The sequence below is a fragment of the Anas acuta genome, chromosome 2 (genome assembly GCF_963932015.1).
Source record: "Anas acuta chromosome 2, bAnaAcu1.1, whole genome shotgun sequence".
NCBI lineage: Eukaryota > Metazoa > Chordata > Aves > Anseriformes > Anatidae > Anas > Anas acuta.
In genome coordinates this window covers 52,904,047-52,923,477 of record NC_088980.1, presented here as the reverse complement: position 1 = coordinate 52,923,477, position 19,431 = coordinate 52,904,047, and the positions used below count along the sequence as shown (strand labels likewise).

General features: G+C 46.5%; 1 long non-coding RNA gene across 1 annotated transcript in view; it reads left to right on the top strand.

Annotated features, from left to right (window-relative positions):
- LOC137852743 (uncharacterized) overlaps positions 1-18,885 on the top strand; it is a 67,080-nt gene extending 48,195 nt beyond the window's left edge. Inside the window, exons 3-8 of the long non-coding RNA XR_011094015.1 lie at positions 3,104-5,062; positions 5,902-6,037; positions 6,562-10,120; positions 11,578-11,665; positions 18,365-18,530; positions 18,747-18,885. This is a non-coding gene — a long non-coding RNA (uncharacterized lncRNA). The remainder of the gene's footprint in view (positions 1-3,103; positions 5,063-5,901; positions 6,038-6,561; positions 10,121-11,577; positions 11,666-18,364; positions 18,531-18,746) is intronic.
- The last annotated feature ends 546 nt before the right edge of the window (positions 18,886-19,431 follow it).

Here is a 19,431-nt window from a genome sequence, read left to right as displayed (position 1 = left end):
TTGAAAAATAATGTAAAATCTTCCAGACCTTGTTTTGGTTTGGCTGGGGGTTTTTAGGAATCGGAAATAGGGGAGTTCCTCCCCTTACCCACCCAGCCTGTAGTATAATATTAATTAATGACGTTTGGAAGCAAATTTAGGTCCTGCAATTATTGTAATTAAGTGGGACAGATGGGACAGAATTCTGCATTATGTGGCTTAAGCCGAATCAAATAGAATCAAAAAAAAAAAAAAAAAAAAAAGGATTAATTTACATTGAGGAAAGTCTCTGAATGATTGTGGGAGTCCCAGCGACTGCTGAGATACCAGCAGGGCTATGCCTGTCCTGTTGAGTAAGGTGAATAAAAAAAAAGACAGTGGTCAAGAGAAGAGCAAGTGGAGCACCCTGGGTTAGTCAAATGTGTGGTATTCAGGATACGAAAAAAATATATATGTAACAATGCATCCCGACAATCAATTTTCTATTATTTTATGATACTTGTTTTCACTGAAAAAGCATAACATGGCAGAACAAAAAGAAATATTCACCCTTCTGATGTTCACCGTTTCACTGGACAAATCTATGGGATTGGTGCAATTTTAGATCTGGAAAAAGTTCTCAAGAAACGGAGTTACACCTGCAAGACTGATTTAGGGACCCACGCTCGAGGAAGGCAGACCAGCCTCTGTCACAAGCTCCTATTAGCGTCCTCCTGACAAGCTCAGCCCCTTGCTCCTACCGGCTCTTGGGGTTTGGGGGATTCCTGCAAGGAAGTGACTGCACGGCCCTGCTCGGAGATGCAGTTTTTCAGTTCATTTTATAGCCCGCGTGTGCCTGTTCAGGGTGAAACTCCCATTTCTAGCTGCTGAACCAGAGCAGGATTTTTTTTTTCCTGTCAACTTCCTGATAGCCACGGGGGAAAAAAGAAGTGTGTTCTCATTTCAGCATCCCTCGCCCTCCTCCTTGCTTCTCTGAAGAGGAAGCCAGCGAGCTATTTCTGTTACTCATCCTTTCCTCCAGCCTCCTTTCTTCAGGATCCTTATCTCTCGTGAATCACTCCAGTGCCCGTTCCTGGCCCCAGTTTCAGTTTTTACAAGCTTCAGCATGAAGTCAGGGGGCTTGCCGGGCTTCCCTGCGTGGCGTGGGGGGCCCGCAGGAGACGGGGACCATGCCTTGGTCATCTCACTCGGCGGGTGCTGGCTGGCAGCGTGGGGATGGAGGAGCAGCACAGGCACGGGAGCTGCTTCTCTGCAGATTCAGGAAGCCAATGTTCTATCAGTTTGCATCAGGTTTGAGTTTGGAAAGGTTATTTTTGCTGCCATAAAGCTTAATTTTTTTATTATTTTTTTTTTCTCAATGTAAGCTTAGATTCTGTGGGAATTCATGACTGAGACCAGTGTCCGCACTTGCCAGGGAAATCTTGCAGCTGAAAAGCTTCTGAGTCAATTTTTAAGCCCCATTTGACTAATACCAGAAGGATTAGCATGTAATTTTGCTCGGTGCCAACACAAGAAAACCTCCTGTGCTTTAAACTGAAGGGTGCGTACCACCTGGACAGTGCTCGGCTGAGGTGAAGAGGATTACGATGTACAAAGTCCAGGTACACTCATGGCCCTGGGGCATGGAGCACGTCAGGCTGAGCCAGCCATTGTGCTCCCTGCCTCTGGAATGAATGGGATGGAGGGACGTGCTCTTTTGGCTCATGAGGGAGATGGCAGAATTTGACATCCTGAGGGTAGGAGGTGTAAAACACTGAGCTAAGGCTGCTAATCCGGTGGTCAGCTAAGCAAGTTGGTCAGAAATGTCAGTGGACATTTAAGAATTGGAAATAGAGGACTCCAAAAGCCTCTTAGCTACCTTCTGCTGTCAGTCACATCTGTATAAATCTACTGACTTCCCTGCCCTTCCCATGTCAGGCCTATTCCAGTGCTCCCACAGGCAGAATGGAGGGGACAGACGAGAGGAGAACAAGGTGAATGGAACAAGGACGCATCCTGCAATCCTACTGTGTACCCTGGGTGCTCCCCTTCATGTGTTTCAACCATTTGGCCTGGAAGAGGGTGCTCGTTCTGGCCAACAGGAGCTGGGCAGCCACAAGAAATAAGTGGGAACACCTAAGACTTCTGCAGTAGCATCAGTGCAATTGAGATGTTGCTGGGGAACACCTTCTCTTGGATGGAAATGCTTGTGCAGTGGTGACAGTCCTGGTTTTTCTCTCTTCTCCTGTGTAGCTATCTGCTGGCCATAGGCAGAAGAGACCTCATGAAGTCCTCCAACTTCAAGTAGAGTATTCCAGAAATAATAGCACTGAAAAAAAAAGTTGAGTTTTTAAACGGGAGCAAAGCCTTAGCACAATTTAAAAATCACGTGGGAGGTGATGTATGGGGCTCCTTTCCCTGATGCCACACATATTTGGCATAGTGTGAAGCCTGAGCTTTTACTAAGTGCAAAGGTAGTTGGGAAGAGCCAGGTCATGCTGCTCTTTGAACTTCCTATAGCAGCAGATCCAAAAGGCAGTAAATAACAGCTTAGCACTCAGTCCTTACCTGTGCTGATCTCGTGAAATTCAGCACAGGGAAGCAAAGGTTGAACTACGCCACCTTTAATCCATCTCCAATGTCAGCGTTGGCCAAAGATCTCCTTCAACCAGTGCCAGTTCATTAAAGTACTGCAGCTCTTGCTCCAAAAATCTCAAGCTCGCTCACAGCAAGCCCTCAGCTGGAGGCGGGCAGGTCGCGTGCAGCCCAGCGATGTTCATTCACGGTTCCCCTGTGCCACCGCGCACTTCCGCAAAGGCTGTGCTGAGGTCCCCTCACCTCCGCCAGCTCTGTGCATTCCCCTCTCTAGGTCAAAGAAAAATGCTTTTTACCACGCGGAAAACTGTCACAGAAACACGACTAACCCAAACAAAATCCTGCGAAGGAAATATAAATTCAGTTCCTCTTGTGCATCTGAGATACTGCTGCCAGGCCTGTGCTGTGAGAGGTCAGGGAACAGCAAGCCGTGAGAGAACAAAAAATATCCAGTAACGCCAGAGCAAGAAGATGTGCACGTCCCAGGATATAAATTTGGCGCTGGACTGAACAGAAAATGATTTGCCAACATTTTTGTCTGTCTTTTCAGCTGAGACACGGGTTTACAACATTGCAAGCAGCTGTCCGGCTGAGCTGGGGTTGACGCAGGTGAGGAGTGGCTCTGCTGACCTGACCAGGCACACGGGCTCCGTCAGGCCTCCGGACTGGGCTGATCATCTTCTCTGCAGCCTCAGAGGCCCTACCCAGCCTGGACACCAGGCTATGGCACACACACAGCACACGCTGTGGCTGCCCTGCAGCATCCCACCAGCTTCACAAGCACAGCACCGCCTCGCTGGGGTCTGTCTCCCTTTAACATCGCGGAAAGACTGCAGCGTTTCTTCTCAGGGTCTGATGGGATCCCGTTTTGCTTACATCCTACTGACCAACCCCGGAAAAAAATGAGCTACATGTACCTGTTAGGAATTAGCACGTGCTGTTAGTTAAGCCTTCGAACATGTGTTTAATTTTCAGGTGGATGCATAATTACTCTGTGACCTGTTTAGCATTTCAGACTCATTCCTTTCAAAGAGTGGAAAAAAAAAAAAAAAGAGGTTACATCCAAGCTGAAAAGAAAAAAAAAAAACACATAAGATTTTTTTTTTTTTACTGTATCATTTTAAAAAGGTTTCTGAACAAATTTGTTTCCAAAGTAGTTCGCTCTCAGTCCTAAGAAGAAAACTGCCAGCAGCTGGCTGGGAAAATGCTAAAGTTAGGCTGCAAAGTAATAAAACTCACATGATGTGAAACTGCACAAAACCGAGCCTGTTCTAACCACAGCTAGATTTCCTTGTCATTTTGGAAAAAAAAGAAAACTGTGAAGTGTCTGGGGGTTTTCTGTGTTGCGATTTTTCTTAAAGGGATTTTCTTTTGGGAAGGCAATGGCAGAAGGGATTTTTGCCGGTTAATTTTCAGTCAAAGCTTTGTGATAACGGGCAAGCAATATGATTTTGGCAGGAAATTATCGTGTGTTGCATTAGAGAATGAGTTGTTCCCTTGATTATGTACCGAGTGATAGCCCTTTCTGGATTTATGGGTTTTTCTACATATTTGCATAGGAAGTCATTACAGCACCCTTTTACCTGATAAAAACTAGCACCTTGTTGCATGTTTCTGCATGTCTCACAGCTCCCTGGACAAGCTATTGATCAGGTAAGGCGCTTGTAAGGAAGGAGAAAGTCATTTTGTGTGTGCCTGTATGGGAGATAAGCCTTGTTGCTATTCCACAACGAGCTGTCTCTCTGCTCTCTTTGCACAGAGCACGATAACTCCAGAAATCACTTGCTCCTTCCCATTTAAGACTTCCAGCCTGCTGCGTTACAGGGGAAGAAAGAAAAGAAGGAAGAAGCACAACTTTTCAAATGGAGGAAAGTCAGTTCCTTTTCCTTGTCAGATTCAAAAAAAAGCAAATGCTGGCCCAGCTCTGCTGTTTCCCTGATGATTTCAGTGCTAAAAATGATGCACACGTGTTATATTAGAGTTATTCAGGGTGTGCATGTTCATTCAGATTCATATAACTATTGACCAGAAGCAAGGTTAAATGGAGCCTGGTTAAAAATTAACCATTTTATTTCTTTTTCTTTCTTTCTTTTTTTTTTTTTCTTGAATTGCATAATGCTGTAGCACTCTTCAGGGAATCCTTCAGCTTTCTAGCATTAAGTCATCCCTGATGATGTACAGGCTGTGCTTAAAGGCAAGGCAGCACATTCCTAACAGCTCCTGTGCCCGAGAAGTTTCATGCTTTTGCTTTAAACTGGTGACTCTCTGATGATCTTTTTATCATTACAGTGTGGGAACAAGCATGCATACTCATTTTCGCATTTATTTTCCTGAACACCATCTTTCAAAAATGTGCCTTTCAACATGCCTGCTTCCAATCCTGTGCTCCTAAAACAGCTCGGGCAAGGGATACAGGAAAATGCAGGAAAATTGAGGTGCTTCAGGAGTCCTTTCTGCAAAGAATACATCTGCCTTGGAGCCTGCGTTTTGTCTGTCAGCGCAGGGGAAGGTGAGGGGAGCGTGTTAGGAAGCAATAACCCAAGGCTCGTGGTACATTTAAGTCCCGTAATTCTGAATTAGCTGCGATCCCTGCTGTCAGGAGCGCAGCGCTGAGTGAAGGTTAGATTTCCTCTCCCACTGTATTTTCATTCAGATTAATATTTAAGCCGCGCTGGTGGTGCGTCCGGGAGAACAGTCGGTCCTTTTACAGCTCGGAGCGGTAAGAGGCCGGCTCTGCTGGCTGTTTGGACAAGGCGAGCACCTTGCTGCGGCTGGCCACAGGCCCCACGCTTTCACAGCCCTCACGCTCCCCGCTCGCTGGGCACAGCTATCGCCCTCCTCGCAGTGCCTGCTGCTGCTGACAGTGCCTCTCCCCTCAGCTGAGATCGCCGCGTGTGACCTACTTTGAAAATGGTGTGAACCGAGGTTCACAAATTGTCTTGGAAGGGTGCCACGAGGCTGGTGTGCAAACATGCGCGGGCCGGGAGGCTGCTGTCAGAGCACAGCCGGCTGTCTCCGCGCCCTCCCAGATGCAGCGCGCCTTCTTTTCGCCAGCCCCGGCTTCACAATCCATCTTTGTGCTCTCGAGAGCGGCGTATTGATTCCCAGGGGTTAGAGAGCCCCTGGCCAATCAGCCCGCCCTGCCTTCCTGCTCCCCGAGCAGCTGAAGTAGTAACAGAGATGAATAAAGGGCTTCAGGCGGAGCTGTCAGCTGAAGCCTCGCCGTAGTAGTAGTAGTTGTAGTAAAAGCAGCCGTAGCGGTATCAGAATACAAGTCACAAAGGAGGGCTCGGCGGCGATGCCGTATTTACACAGTTCATCTGTTTACTATCATCTGCCCGTTTGTAGGGTAATGTCAACTTGCAATTACCAAACCTGCTTTCCACGCCAGACGAACGGCTGAACCTGTGTGTCATCCCGAAATACTGATAGAGGAGAGCACTCGACAGAAAGGCGCTGCCTGGAGAGCTGCAGCCTGAAAGCTGTACGGGTTTGATTTTTTTTTTTTTTCTTCTTTCCCTTCCTTACATAAGCTCTGTACTGCAGAGGAAAGTTTCCACAGACTCAGAAGATCATATGCAGTTTCAAATCTACTTGAAAGATCAGTCTTTTTTTTTTTTTTTTTTCTTTTCTCCCCAAGGCTAATATATTACATACCTACTTAGCAAGGGCTGCCTGTTATCTGATAAGATAATTAGCATCAGACACTAGGCAAAGCGCATGTACTTTTAAAAAGCAGCACTGCTGAGCGTTCACAGAGAGAGTTAAAGAGCGTGCTTATCAGAGCCGTTCCACGCAGAAGACTTGCGCTAGCATTTGACTTTGGGTCAAGAAGTCCTTTATTAAATTAGCAATGCAAATGCGTTTTACTTTATACATGTGGAATTTAAGTGTGTCGGACAGCCTCCCTCTTGAGCACTTTGGGGCTTTTTACAGATTTACTGTGGGCCAAGAGCTCCAGCTTGGGCTCTGAGTATTTCTTTTTTGTTTGTTTTATCCTCTGTAAAGACATCTGTTCTACATGGCTCTCCACCTTGGCCGCGGTTCAATTTCCACTGACTTCCATGAACTCCATTATGAAACCCAAGTGCGAGGCTGCCTTTGCACCGGGACCGGCCCGTGACTCCTGAGCACAGACTTGCCTTCGGCCACCTCTCCTGCAGCACGCGGCTCCAGGGAGCAGCGACCACCCTGAGGAAAGTGCACCTCATCCTCCAGCTCGTCCCTCCCCTGCTGACTGACAGCCACGAGCCCGCAAAGCCAGGCTGGAGTAGTTTAAAAATAGGGAAAGCTGAGACAAAGACCTTTATCAGCTCTCAAAGCAGGACAACGCTGATGCTCACCCTGCCTGATATGGGCTTTGCCAGTTGCTGAACGGCAGCGGTGATCCCGGGTGGTCAAAGGGGACGAGGGCAGGCCGTGAAACAAGAACTTGACATCTGACACTCGCCAGTCCTGCTGGCGAAGCTGCTGGGCCGTGGGCAGGAGCTCGTGTCTGAGCACGCCGGCCGGATCCTCTGCAGCAAGCCCTTCTGGCCCGGCAGCCGCGATAATAAACACCGCAACCAGGCTGACATTTTGGCCAGGCAGGATCTGTCATAAGCCTCAGCTGGGAGTGATGGCTTTAATGAGAAATGTTAATAGACGAATAGCTTCCCCGTGAGTTGTTATTTCTGGTGTTGAAGGCACTGAGTTGTTCTTGGTGGTGGCTGTTTGCTTTTAATAGCATACACGGGGCTTTCTGGGGCAAGTGGTATCTCCCCATTTAAAAGGTGGGAGCAGGACTCTGAGAAATGCGCGGTGTCCTTGTCACTTGCATTGTTCCCTGTGACCGTGCAAGATGTGGTGGCAGCTGGGGGAACTGAAGCCAGCGGAGCTTTCCCAGTGCCAGGCCCTGCTCCAGTGGAGGGGAGGAGCTCTGAGCCTACCTGGGTACAGATACCAAGACCCAGGGGTTGTTGCAGATGGTAACATCAGCTGCACAGGAAATATTTCTCCTCAAGACATTTTTGCAGTTATCTGCATTGGGAGAACCAGCCACTGATGCAGGGAAGCAGCGAATCCTTCCCCTCCCTGATGAGCCCTCTTAGTCTGACAGGAGAGGGAGACATCCCATGAGAGCTGGGGGCAGAAATGTTGCCTGGCACAGGCATGGACACAAAGTGCTGCCACAGAACTTGCCCCTGCCAGCTGCCTAATTCTCTGACAGTACAGAAAGACCCTAGTGTTGCTTTATGAACCTCAGTTGACACTACTCATCTTGTCACATCTCCTTTGTGAGACAACCTCTACTGAAACATCCCAGGTGCTTAATATAAACCAGGAGAAGAAATGTAACGCTGTCTTTCCAGGTTTGGGTAAACAGGTACAGAAACAAGGTATTTGGGGCATACGTAAATGGAGATGATGTCCTCCTGCTTCGATTTGAATCTCCCATCACAGTTAATATCTGCTCTGGTGAGATTCAGCCATGCAGCTGTCTTTCAGAGAGTGCGATCCTACACGCTACCACCCAAACCCTGACTGTCCTCTGCTAACCAAGTTGACAAAAATTAATCTCTAACATCAGCTGTGAGGCAGCCAGTAACTTGATCACCGAGGTTTCAGGATAGCACAGCGTGCTGAGACTGTCCTTGTAACTTTGGCCAGTGCGAACGATTTTGAGGGCACAATCACTTGTTGGATCACTCCTGATACTCGATACTGGTGATCCTCAGCTGCTGCTAACCTGTGTGCATCAGTGGAAGCTCCATGAAATCATCCTGGTCCTTCTAGGATGGAGCCAGATGAGACACAAGGAGCTGTCTTCCTCTCTTTCCTCTCATTTGCAATGGGCCTGTCGTATATGAATACCATAGGCCTGGTGTTTATGAATGCTTTCCCAGAAGTTGTACCTAGACAAGGTAATGCATTTCTGCAGTGAATAAGGTTTCTGTAGACTTCATCGCTTTCCAAAAGCGTCAAACTCCCCCTGTAAGTTATAGAAACACTCAAGTGCACGTGTAACCCCTGCAGGATTGATCGAGCTCTTTCTCCTATGGGGTGGTAAAGCAAGGAAAAGTGGGAGAGATTATTGTTGCTATTTTTACACGCTTGGGAGCAGCTAAGCGATCGTAATAATGGAAGTCATAAATTACTTCGCCACTTCACAGTGAGCCGACTCCTCGGAGAAATACAGGATAGGTGTTCTGAATGGCAGACGCTGCAGAGGAGAGGCCTCGCTCACATGGGAGAGGGAGATTGTGTGGATGAAACTGGAGATCACTTCTGCTCCCCCCCTTAAATTCCTTTGCAGCACAAGCAAAGCAGGCATGGCATTTGCAGTCCGCAAGAGTTTGGTGAAGGCATTCACACCTGCTACCTGAGGGATGGTTCAGCAAAAGGAATTCAAAAGTTTATTCAGTGGATTCTTTTTTCCTTTTGCAGTTCCCAAAAAAGAAGCTCATTCATATGCACTTGACAGCGAGAGGTAAATTCTCAGTGCAGCGCAAGGTGACTTAACCACACGATTCCCAGGAACAGCAGTGGGAATGCTGCAGCAAAATCTTCGTGCCCGGGTATGTGAAAATATCTGTAGTTAAATCCCAGGCCCTGTGACAGTGGGAATCCTGGTCAATGAATTTTGTGCTGAGTGCTGAAACAAATAAAATCCATGCCACAGATCTCCTGTCTGCAGCACTGTGAATCTCTCTATTTTAGATTCTGTGCAGACTTCTTCCTGGTGCATTGCATTAATATTAAATTAACAACACACTACTCACATGGAACTTACATTCTAAAAAAAGCTCGCATTATGCTGTAAGCCTTTTATTACAAAATAATAGCAGTCGTGAGGTTAAAGTTTGTTCATACAGTTTTCTATAGAACATCTGTACATTTTTTATGGAGGATAAAAGCTACGTTCCATGTGTAGCTTAGTCATATGAATATAGATAATGAGTAGTTTATTGAATTTCCTTTTAGATTTTACCATTTGCTTATATTCATATAAAGTCCTTCCATGCAAAACATACCAGATTTCTGTAAGTGGTGCTTTCTTTTCAGAAGCACTAATTTCTCTGACAGTGTTCTGCAGAGGATGTGTCCTGATAGGAAAAGGACTTATTCCTCTAGGATTTAGCTCGTAGCTAGAGGCATAAATCAGAGATTCTCCGAAGAGGGCTGTAATCCACACTGGAGAGAATACAGAGAAATCGCTAGGTCCATATGGAGTGGGACCTCGAAAAGCTTTATGAGGACCACATTCACTGGAACCATTACCCAGTATCCAAACTATGGGAGCCCACGAAAGCTTCGAAACCAAAATATTTCAAGGCTTTTGTGGCCTTCCATGATGCGGAAGCTGGACGGAATTTTTATTGAATCTGGCCCTAAGTAAGCAAAAGAATTTTGTAATCAGTGCCTGGTTTAACAGGAAGCCAGGGAAATTCTTTTAATATTGCAGTGATACGGTGGGAAAGCTTAGCCCTAGATACAGTCCTGGCTGCTGAGCTCAAGAGAAATTTGCCTGCAAGCAAAACGAGCTGCGAGCACAGGAAAATAGTAATTAACCTGAAGTGGAAAAAAGGTACGTATTGGAATCTCCGTTTGTTACTGTGTATATGTAAACCAGACCTTACTTTTCAAGCGCTGACCCTTCACCCCACAAAAATGTTTTTAATACTATAAATAAATGCAGTCGTTGAACACTAATCCCTCTCTCCTTGCTATCTCGTAGAAGCAGTTTCAGCTGCTGGTTGGGAAGCTCTGCACGCAGAGCCAGAACTCCTTAATGCCGTTCCAGGTGTCAAACAGCAGGGACTATTAGAAAGCAATATGTAGACATCCTCAGCCCTGATGGTATTCCAGCATTAAGCCTAGATCCTGGAACAGTTGCCTGCTGTATTGCCAAATGTCTTCCACGTTAAAGCTTTGGTGTTACTGATACGAGAAACGCAAATGGGTGACCAGTGCATGATGGCCTAGATACCAAAAGGAGTACATCAAATTATGCCTTGAACCTCGGATCATTCTGGTGCTCTGCAGAGAGCCTTGTGCCGTGGCAAAGTTACATGGAGGGGCAGATATTTTAACTGCACTTGTGTTTTCTCAAGGTGGTGTTTTGTTTCCATGTTTTAGATGCAAGGATTTGGGTAGTATGAAAATACATCCAAAGGGGCATTAACCAAAACTCAGAGAGTTCTGGAGATCCAGGTAATGGGACAGGGCTCATTTGGGGTCTAAATGAGTGGGTCTGAGCTCATCCTTTTAGCTTCAGAGTATACCTGTAAGTGGGGATGATTTCACCCCGAGCAGTATGTAAGCATTTCAATAAACAGGGTGTGCATTGTGCAGCAAAATCAAAGCTATGCAGTAATAACTACCCTGCAGCTAAATGGATGCTTTTTCCACAGCTGAATCCTTAGAGGGATGATGTAGTGTTTAGTCATTCATCGCCATGTGACTTATTAAAACAATTAACAGGCAAAAAAAGTGGTTATTTTGAGTGGCTTGGCTGAGGCTATACAAAACGAAGTTCAAGCAGAGTGAGTTTCTACCTCTGTTGGTAGCAGTGTGAAGTGGCCAAGGCTGCGGTTCTGCTCTTAGCTCTCCTTCTAGCTCACTGTTTGACCTTGGAAAAGTCCCCTAACCATCTTGGGTTTGCGTTTCATTATGAGCTTGAAACGTGAATCAGCTTCTCTGAAAGATTTGCAGGCTCTCAGGGCAAACCTGGGCCCAGCTTTGGGGTTCAGCCTGATGGGTTTATAATTTGAGCCCTGTGTACACGAGGTTTGAGGTTTTGACTTGTAACCAGATGAAACATAATGGTTTCAATTGAGTTTTGCTTTGAATTTTTGGGTTCAGCTGCACTGCTCACTTAAAGGGAAGGCCTGAAAGCGGTGAAGCTAACTGAAGAAACTATCCACTGAGGGCTTCTAGGGGAAAACCAGATAGTTTCACTCAGTCTGATTCAAAATTAAAGGCCTGGCTGTACGGCTTACTGTGGTTTTTATACTCAGTGCAACTCCCTGTGCTCTGTTCCAGGAGGAGAATGTAAGAGAGGCAGGTGTGTAATGCTAAACACCTGCAAGGTGGCTTGGACAGAAGATGTCTGCACACAAACCTGGAAACCGTGTGAGTGGTGATGCCATTTTTCCCTTTTTTTGAGTTTCCTTGCCTTCCTCCATTTCTTCCTTCTCAACACTCCTTCACCCAAACAGTGCCGTGCAAGCAAAGCTCGCTGTTTTTAACTGCAACGTATCCCAGGACATACAGGACTGGTCTTGTAGTTTTCCTACCAGATGGCAAAGAGATACTAGGTTAGCCCGCACGCACCTCGTGTCCATTGTCCAGGGTGCAGTGCTTGGGTCCTTCTTTGCCTGGCCTACGTGTCTCTGCCTGGACTTTTAGCAATGCTCTGGACACGCAAGTCTTTCCGAGGCTCGAAAAGCCAGCGGAGCTTGAGATCAGCTCCAGTTTGTCAGAGACTGAAACTCTTTTCCGTGCGGACACCGCAGCACTCAGTTAAGGTAGATAGCTAAATAACACGGGCTTAGCAGAAGAGGTTTCTACAGACAGTTGTGGTTCTCCTCGGCAAGGGCACGAAGCAGTTTGCTCAAGGTGTACCCGCACCCTGTGCCCAGCACTGATTGCTGGTGTGGGTTTCAGCCAGCCTGCATGGGCTGGGCCCTGGCACGGAGAGGGCTGGGACCCTCTGGGACCCTCCCCACTCCCTGGCTGGCCACAGGGACCCTTGGGGCCAGCCTGGCTCGGTCCAGAGGGTCCCTGTTTGGGTTTCCTTGGCCCGTCCAGCCCCAGTGGGAGCACCCAGCCCTGCTCTCGGAGGGGAGCCATAGAGGGCAGAGTCTGGCACCGGGCTGCAGGACTTTATTTTAAAGGACTAACTGTGATTTTTATATGGAGTGTTTGCGTGCCAGAAGTACAGCTCTTTTTATTTAGTGAAATATCCTTTGGAAAACTGTAAAATCATGACAGGTTTTCATATTTATTTTACATTCAGTTCAGGATTATACACGATCAGCTTTAGGGCCTTGTAGGAGCCAAGAGAATATAAAGGTTGTCAGAAAATTGGAAGCTTTACACCAGGCTGTTCTGATTTAACTGGCAGACCATTTAAAGTTACTGAGATGTGGGGAGAAGCAGAGCTTTTCAGAAACGTCAGTCTTCCAAGGAGGGTGCTGCAGCTTCTGGCTGGCACCCATTCTCCAAAGGACTGACCTCGGCCCCGGCAGAACGGCAGCAGCATCTTGAAGCTCTATTTTGTTGTCATTGTTTCGAAGTTTCTCCCCCTCTGAATAGATAAGTTTCCCCCGGAGATGTAGTAGCATCTGGGCTTTCTTGCAGCTGAGTTTAAAGCCGCCTGGTTCCCCGAAATGAAGTGACAGCTTTTAGTCTTCCACAGGAACGTGTGAATGTATGCAGGTTCATTTATAACGCAGAGAGAAGAAAATTGATATTGGGGAGGGGGAGAGAAACAAAATCACAAGGAAAGAGAACAAAATCTTGGAGGGCTTCATCTGCCCAGGCCAGGAAGCAGTGTCACGGTAGCATAACGTGTCCACACACACTGGAGCCCACGTGAGCAGAGTAGCAAGGAGGACCACGCGCGCACACGCACGCAGGCTGGGATCCTTTGCAAGCAGTCAAATCGCTCCTTCGGTCGGAGGTATTTTTCTCAGTTCTAATAATAAACGCTGAAATCTGGGGCTAGTGCAACACACAAAGATAGCCTTTAATATACACAACGCGGATTACGTCGAGCTGTGTCCAGTATACAATGACCACATTGTTTCCCTTCTTTTTTTTTTCCACAAAAGTATAAAAGAGCATCATGCTACAGACAGCACATTTTACTCTGAAGTGGAACTGGCAGAGGATTTCAATGGAAAGTTGATTTATTTCAAGGGATTATGGGAGTCCAGGGATAAAGCTGGCACCCGGCCACAGGGAGAGCCCTTGACCTAGAAGCAGGAACAGTTTTCAAAGCTGTGCATGTACATAACTGAGCAGAACACTTTAATTTAGTGCAGAGCATAACCTGAATTCCTTCTCTGAGGGAAGATGAAAGAAACAAATTTTACTTCTTAGGAGGACGTTGGGAGCTCTTTGCCGATTTTACATCTTATTCGGCAGCATTGCAGGAAGCGATTGTTTGTGACAAAAGGCCACTTTCTTCCCTTCTTAACGGGGGGAGTAAATTGAGCTGCCACTCATAAAGCCGACTGGATACGGCATTAATTTGCTTTTCCTGATAGATGAAGCAAGGTAACAGGCCAGTGCAGGTTACTCTCTGAATCAACATACGAAACATAATTTCATTGTCTTTGCTCCCCTCTTCCTCCAGGCCTCGAGCTGTAATTATAAAGACTTCAAATCTCCCTGGTGACATCAGCTGGTTAAAAAAATTTGGATCGCAGGAATAATGTAACCCAGAGCCTGCTTGCAGCAGCACTGTTCACACTCCGGAGAAAGTAATTCTATATAAAATACTCTCCTGTAACTATGCTCTATTAATTTTAGTGCTAGTTTTCAGTGAGCTTCACATCGAGATCCAACTAGCCTGCTCCTTAGTCAGAAGGTACAAAGCATAACAGTAACAGACAAAGTCTTTAAAATGGTATTTTGGAGCATTTCACCGGGACCATGTGTTATATCAAACACGCTGTAATAATTACATGCGCTAAAACTTCCTAAGCAGTAATAGGCTTCCAACTCAGCTGCCCTTGAAATCAATCGTAAACTTCAGCCGCCTAATTAAGTGCTTTATTCTGCAGCTCTTAGTCCGGCCAAACGTCCGCGGGCATCTGCAGGTATCTGACCTGAATCAAGGACTCTGGGTTTGAGCCCTGTGTTTCCAGACAGTGCGTCTGACTGATAGAGTAAAACCGCAAAATGCCAGATGGTTTCAACATATTACATAGCTCCCTGCATGGGCATCCACCAACAGTGTGTGCCTTCCTGTAAAATTTCACATGCTGAAACAACTTCTTGCAGTGTGGAGACAACACGGCGTCTGAAAACAAAGATTTAGCAGGATCGGCGCTGCTCAGCCTCTCGTCAACTTCTGGTCTGGGAGAAAGAAAAAAAAAAATCAGCTGTTCTAAAATTAGAAGATAATGTAATGGTGGCTAGAACAGGGCATAGTCTGGGCAGGCTTCTTCATTATCAGCTTCCTTGTTGAACTTTAATCCCTGCTTTATGACCCTTCTGCTGTTTTGGGTTTAGTTTGCATCATGGGCGCAAACCGCCAGCCACGTTCGATTTGCATGGGGAATTTGCCACGTGCATTAAAATGAGACTAACGGGTTCACCTGGCTTCTCAGCCCCAAGGAATGGGGACTAAGGGACCTTCCTGCCCTGCCGTGTCCCTGGGGGAGCACGAGCACTGCAGGGCAGGCACGTGGAGGCTCCTGAATGGGTGCTAGATGGGGATGCTTGGCAGTTTGGGGACCAGGGAGTGGCCAGGGAAAGGGGTCCTTTCTCTGTGTTACCTAAAGCAATCTCACTGCGGTCTGCTAGCAGGCTAGCTGGGCTGCTGGTTTCCTCATAACTTGCATACAAGTACCCTGGGCCTGTAGAGAAATGGGAAAAAGCCACCGAGCCAGCTGTGCACAGCCAGGGGAGCCCCGTTCCTTGCTGTTTGCAGAAACCCTTTTGTAAGGCTCCAGAGGGCACGTCCTGTCCCTTTGTGTTCCCTAAGATAAGTATTTCTCTGCTGGGAGGTTCTTCTGGCAACTGAGCTGGGTGTGCCCCAAACTCAGCCAGCACTGACAAAGCTACTGGGGCTGGTGCCCACGTTGTCTGGCGAGGAGGAAGAAGGTAAATTGCTCTGCAGCAGCCACGTCCAGCGGGTTCGTGCCAGGCTTTCTGTGCGGTGCCACCACCTCTCCTGTCCTGCCCTGCTGTGGCTCAGCCCCACAAGGTGCCAGGAGTCAGCGCTGATGTGAGCGCAGGGCTGAGCTGTCATCACAGCAGGTGGTGCTGAGAGGAGGACTGCATTCTCCTCTCCCTTCCCCTCCTGAATCCAGTGTCCATAAGTCTAGACCTGTGCTCGGTTCAAAAGTAGCCAGTTTTTTTTTGCTGACATTAATACATACAAGGCCTAATTATGGGCCTATGCCCAGTGCTGGGCGTTGCATACACCCCCCTGCTCATGTTCTCTGCCTGCCTTCCACCTCTTTTCTGAAAAAGACTTAGGTTTGAAATGCTACAAGTTCTCCAGCTGTTCCTGCAGATCTCATAACCTAGGGTACTCGCCCAAGCACACCTTGCTGGAGCACTTTGCATTGGGATCTCATGAACGGGTAGGGAGGACCAAAGGAATGCATCTTCTTTAAAGGTCAAAAAAAAATCATCTGTGTGTGTTGAACGCCTTCTGCAGCCACGTTACCAGGGACACTCTGTGAGGAAAGCTGCGCTTGAACTCATTTTCAGCTTATGTTGTAACTCCCCTTCTTGGCACTGGCACCAGTAAGTTTGTAATCAAATACATGGCAGCTGCACCAGCGGGCCAACAAGGTCACTTTTGATTCATGGCCCTGTATGTGGTTTGGTGGGGAAAACATAATTATCAAGTCCCTTGGGAAATGGCTGTCTTGATGTGGCCAGGCATCCTACCAGAAGTATTTAGACAGCATCCTTTCTACCAGTATAAATGAGTAAAACAGAAGAAGAGAAACACTTTCTGTTGCTTTTACACAGCAAGAAAGCTGATTTTACTCTGTGTTGCTCATAATGACTGCTTCGTATCTACTAATTACAGCAAAGAAGAGGCGAACTCTAATGACAGTAGTGTTAACCGAATAAAATTTTAGCTACTTTAGCTTCAGTGAATAATTTGTCTTCCTCAACTTGATTTACTAATATCTTAGTTGACAAGGCTCCCCATTCGGAGTCTTCATTTTGTAGTTAGAGGGATTGTTTATAATTTACAGTTTAAGTCTGAGCGCTATTATTTTGCACTGTCAAATAGCATCTGTTACAGTAGCTAGCTCGTCATATGTCAGTGCCTGCCACAAAAAATCAAGCAAACCAGCCACGGTACCAGCCGGTTTTCAGAGCACCTGGCAATGTTCAGCAGTATAAAGGGAAATTTCTCTAGAAAGGACAGAAAATGGCTTCGAGTAATTGAACTCTGCGGGGTTGTTTGCAGCAGTGTGAGCTTGTGTAACCCGTGTAAGACTCATTTGCACAGGTCGCGTGATCCAGGTTCAACACAGTGGTTCCCTGAGTGGGGTAAAATCCAGGTTAAAATTTGCCTCAGGACTTTCGATCGTCTCTATCGCCCAACCATCACTACAGGCATGCCAGGAGCTTTCCAGAAGATAGCCTCCGTACTTTCAGCCTGTCCAGTACAAGTAGACTGCAATTAGAAGATCTGAATTAGATATAACCATGTGCAGGCAAACTCTGGCATAGTTGTCTTTGCCAGTACAGACAGGAACAAGCCATTTCAAAGCAGGCTGGAATTAATGTTGTTTACCTTGTGACAAAAAAACAAGCCCCTTCAATAAACCCTAGCAAGAAACCTGTCATTTTTTAGGGCTGGTTATGAACCTTTATTTCTTTTATGCTTGGTTATGAGGCTTTATTTCTCCTTGTTTGTTTGTTTTCCTGCAGAGCACAGTAAAAACAGTGGTTAATGAGGCTCCTCTTCACTCTGCCTTGGTGGAGGAGGAAACCGAGGGCTCTGGGCAGTGCAGCTGCCACCAGACCACTTACATCTTTAAAATGATACTGCCCGAGGTTGTGCCACTTCTGGCAAGGCAAGACCACCCTTTTTTAGTCATTCTACAGCTTTAAGCTCATAGCACCATACCACCGCTATGATTATTATGCTTCTTTCTGCAGAAACGTTGCTTGCATCCTCATAGATCAAACCAAATCATGCGCTGACATATAGGTGGTTAACTGTGTTCTGCGTGGGCTTCCTATGCAGCTAAAATTGTAGCCTAGCAAGCCTTGACAGAGCTTTTTTTTTTTTTTTCTTCCTCCCAGAGTAAAGCTGATCATCTACAGCCCAGAATACTAGCAGCTCACATTTATCACAGCTGTGGTTGTGGATCCTCATCGTTTGGAAAAAAGCAGGCCTTGTGTTACCTGTTAAAGACCACACAGCTAGTCAGTGATGTGTGTTGTACTTTTTCCAGCTATTCATGGCCTCACAAAAGTACAAGAACATGAAAAAAAAATGTCTTTAAATATCGTAAAGTTTAAATAACAAAGCATTTCACAATGCTAGTTACATCAAGCATTTATTGTTCCATTCTACCCTCCATTTCCCTTGATCTATTTTTAAGTCATTGCAAACTTTGTTAAAATCCAAATTCTGGAATCTCCCACCCCCAAAACGTATCCTTTTGACCTAGACTCACATTTTGAGGAGCCTATCTTTTGTATTACTAAAATGCCAAGATTTTAATGGAATGCTTTATTAGGTTTCCAAACGCTTTTAGCCAATAACAAGCAAAGTTCAGCTCAGTAGTTTTAATCTCAGAAACATCAAATCTGTTTTCCCCGCATGTGAGAAGAGCCATGCGGCTCTTAAGAAGATTAAAGCTATAAATTCTAACATCACAGGGGCCAATGCTTTCACAGTCCAGATCAGGCCATCAGGTTATTTTATGCAAGTTTTTCCTCATGTGAATATCCAAGACTATTGATAGCCTTCACGTTTCCCTGGGCTTTTTTTTTTTCCCCTTCTTCTCAGGTACGCCATTTGTAGAAGGTGAATACATTGCTTTTTCTTCTGTTCTGCCTCTAGTGCTGTATTTTAATGTTAAGTGGCAAATTATATCATTTTCATTATCAGTGCAGCTCAGAAAACCATCTGTTACTCAAAGACATCGGGATCAGCAGTCAGCCACCCTCAAAATAAGCAGCTGTAAATCTAGAGTGCCTTTACTTTCTAAATGGAGAGAGGCTTTTACATTAATCTCCCGGACTTGCTGAGTAGCTGGTACGGTGCCCAAACACAAGTAAGTAAACTCAATTAGTAAAAATAGACATGATGTGGCAGTTCAATATATGGCATTTAAGCATGTGTCCTACAAAGCAGAAGTGTGAGGCTCGGGTCCCAGCGATTCTGTTGCATGCGTACGATTCAGTAATTTTCCTTGCTGCCAAATACCTTGTGAAAAATAACAGCAATGTTTTATTTCCACGGAGATGCAAAGGTGCTGTCGCTTCCACAGGTGTAAATCCGGAGGCACTCGGCTGACTTTTGTTGGGACTCCAAGTGTTCAGCAACTGTGAAAAATAACATTTTTCAACCCACACTCAAAAGATGGCACGCAAACCAGCTTCAGCATCCGTGTGTTTTACATCTGGAGAACTACAAGGAACGTACACGGCTAAGCAGATAAGGAGCGTTTGCAACAGACACTTTTGGGAGCTTTGTTCTGCCTAACAGGGCAAGCCTGGGTACATTAATTTGCAGCTTAAGCCTTATGGGAAAGTCTCATTCCTTACCCCCATTAGCGAGGTAGCAGGCTACACCTCTTTTTTCATGGCAAGCTGATCAAAGGCAAGTTATTCAAGTGCAAGTTCTGCAGGATCCCGGTGCTCGGCGGCGCAGCAGAAGGGCTCGAGCTCGGGCGTGGTGTGCTTGACCTTCTGGGCTTTTGTCTTTCGGCCCCTTTTCGCTTCCTGCGTCTGCCCGGTTGCAGGCAGGAGCGCGATGCAGAGGCCCTGTTTGTTTTCCATGCGCCCTACGATAGCTGCCACTGTGTCACTGCCGGGTAAAGCACCCTGCTTGTTACGGCGCGGTTAAAAGGCCCGTCAGTATTTCCATTTCAGATTCCTATTTTCAGGAGGAGTTTACTACTGAGCCGTAACAAATTGCAGGCAGGAAACTTGGCAGTCACATTCCCAGCCTAA